The sequence below is a fragment of the Cicer arietinum genome, chromosome 5 (assembly GCF_000331145.2).
Source record: "Cicer arietinum cultivar CDC Frontier isolate Library 1 chromosome 5, Cicar.CDCFrontier_v2.0, whole genome shotgun sequence".
NCBI lineage: Eukaryota > Viridiplantae > Streptophyta > Magnoliopsida > Fabales > Fabaceae > Cicer > Cicer arietinum.
This window is the reverse complement of record NC_021164.2, coordinates 22280996-22283912: the sequence shown is the minus strand read 5'-3', so window position 1 is coordinate 22283912 and position 2917 is coordinate 22280996. Positions and strand designations below refer to the sequence as shown.

General features: G+C 32.2%; 1 pseudogene; it reads left to right on the top strand.

The window, feature by feature from the left end:
* The first annotated feature begins 1184 nt into the window (after nucleotides 1-1184).
* The window catches only part of LOC101500949 (uncharacterized), a 3050-nt pseudogene continuing 1317 nt past the window's right edge, over nucleotides 1185-2917 (top strand).

Here is a 2917-nt window from a genome sequence, read left to right as displayed (position 1 = left end):
CCATTTAATAAATGAGGCAGTGGCAATTTTGTAAATATTTAATACTTGTTTAATGCGGTTATATGGATAACCAGACAGGTTAAAAAAAAATAAAAGATGTCGTGTATTTAGTGTTTTATATTCCCGCTCCTATAACATCGTGCTCTAAACCTCTTTCTTCCATTCGTAACTCTGTACCGTGAAGCACCTACAACTTGGATTCGACTTTACAACCGTTGCCGTTTTATCGTCATCACTTCATCAATTCATCAATTCATTAAGACTGGTTTGATTCTCAAATTAAATTACATATTTTACATATTTTACATATTTCATTTTTTAGAAATTTCATTTTTTAGAAATTTCATTTTTTAGAATTTGTGTGTGGACATAATAGGGAGCAAAACAGTAGTATTTTATATAGAAAGCGTATAGATAGTAAGGTGTAAACTTATAAATGTAGTATTTTATTTTATGTATTAAAGACATTAGACATGAATATTTTTAGGGTGAGTTTGTTTTAGAACGGAGGGATTGCAACGTTCTTTTGTTTAATCTAAATCAATTAAGTTTGCCCTTTTATTTTTTGGCTGAAAAACACTCTTCAATAAAACAATTAAAAATATACAATAACAATATCATTTTATATAGAAAGGCAGATAAGGTACTCTTTAACAAAACAAGTAAAAATATACAATAACAATAGCATTTTATGTATAAAGGCAGATAAGGTACTCTTCAACAAAATAATTAAAAAATATACCATAACAATAGCATTTTAGATAGAAAGGCAGATAAGGTGTAAACTTTACAAATGTTGTATGTTATCTATTAAATCTGAAAGTAATAGCTCTTATCATTGAGGCTTAGGAAAATTAATTAATTTTGAAATACATAAAAGAAATTTATTAAACTAATACACTTGAAAATGTATCATATTTGAACTATTTCAAATGGAAGTGTCTCATTTAAAATATTTCAATTATTTTGTGGTTGTAAATTTCATCGGTACTTAGATATTCACAAAATAATAACAATAAAAAAGAAAACAATAATATACTATTAGATTATTCTTAGCTATTATGAATACGACACTTTAGGACAATAAATAAAAAATAAATATACATTTCCTGAATAATAAAATTGTTTTAGTTTTAATCTTTTACCTTAATCTTTACAGTTATATATTTTTAACAGAAGTAGTTATGGATCGTAGTTGGATGAATGCTAATCGTTTAAGTGAAGTGTATCAGAAAGGTGTGGAAGAATTTTTAGAATTTGCTTTAAAAAAACTTCCCAAAAATGAAGGAAAGTTTTATTGTCCTTGTGTTAAATGTTTAAATGGAAATCGGTTACAATTTGAAGAAATAAGAAATCATCTTATTTGTTATGGAATATGCCAAACTTATACAAAATGGATATGGCATGGTGATTCGTTAAACATGACAAATGTATCAGAAAGAGAAGAAGTTCGTGAAGATATGGACAATCGGCTTGAGGACATGATTCTTGTTATTGGACAAGAGGATTTTCAGCGTGCACATGTTTTTGATAGTTTGTGCAACGACAAAGAAGAGGCTTTGTATCCGGGATGCACTAACTTCCCACGATTGTCTGCAGTGCTGAGATTGTTCAACTTGAAAGCGAGAAATGGATGGACAGACAAAAGCTTCACGGAACTGCTTGAGTTGTTGAAAGAAATGCTTCCTGAAGATAACACATTTCCAAACCGTTATTATGATGCAAAGAAGATATTGTGTCCAGTGGGTATGGAGTATAAGAAAATACATGCATGCCCTAATGATTGCATACTATACCGAAATGAGTTTGAAGAGTTGAACCAATGTCCCGTGTGTGGGTTATCACGCTATAAAGTGAAGAATGGTGATTCCAATTGCGATGAAAGCGCAACAGGTCCTCCTGCAAAGGTGTTATGGTATCTTCCAATAATCCCAAGGTTCAAACGATTATTCGTTAATGTGAATGATGCAAAGAATATTAGATGGCATGCTGATGAGAGACAATGTGATGGACAACTTCGTCATCCAGCTGATTCATTACAATGGAAGAAAGTTGATGAATTGTATCCTGAATTCAGGAATGAGCCAAGAAATCTTAGACTTGGACTTGCCACAGATGGAACGAACCCATACGGTAACTTAAGTAGTAACCATAGTTCATGGCCCGTTCTCTTAATTATCTACAATCTACCTCCTTCAATTTGCATGAAGCGCAAATACATTATGTTATCTATGATGATTTCGGGTCCAAGGCAACCTGGAAATGACATAGATGTTTATCTAAGTCCATTGATCGAAGACTTGAGAATTCTTTGGGAGGAAGGAGTTGAAGTGTTTGATGGTTATTCTTGTGATTATTTTAAAATGCATGCAATGTTATTTTGCACCATCAATGATTTTCCTGCGTATGGAAACTTGAGTGGTTATAGTGTTAAGGGACATAAAGCGTGTCCTATATGTGAAGAAGACACATGCTACCTCCAATTAAAACATGGAAGGAAGACTGTTTACGTTGGACATCGAAGATTTCTTAAACGTAATCACCCATATCGTAGGTTGAGAAAAACGTTTAATGGAGATCAGGAGAATCGAATTGCTCCAAAAGCATTAACTAGATTTATCAAAACTTGAAGGATGTCAATGTTAAATTTGGAAAGAATAAAAAACAATCCATTGAGAAAAATGTATGGAAGAAGAGGTCTGTGTTCTTTAATCTTCCTTATTGGTCCAGTCTAGATGTTAGACATTGTATTGATGTGATGCATGTGGAGAAAAATGTGTGTGATAGTGTCATTGGAACACTTCTCAACATTCCAGGAAAAACAAAGGATGGATTGAATGCTCGTTTAGATATGGTTGAGATAGGTATACGACAAGAATTAGCTCCACAACCATCAGGTAAGCGAATGTATTTGCCT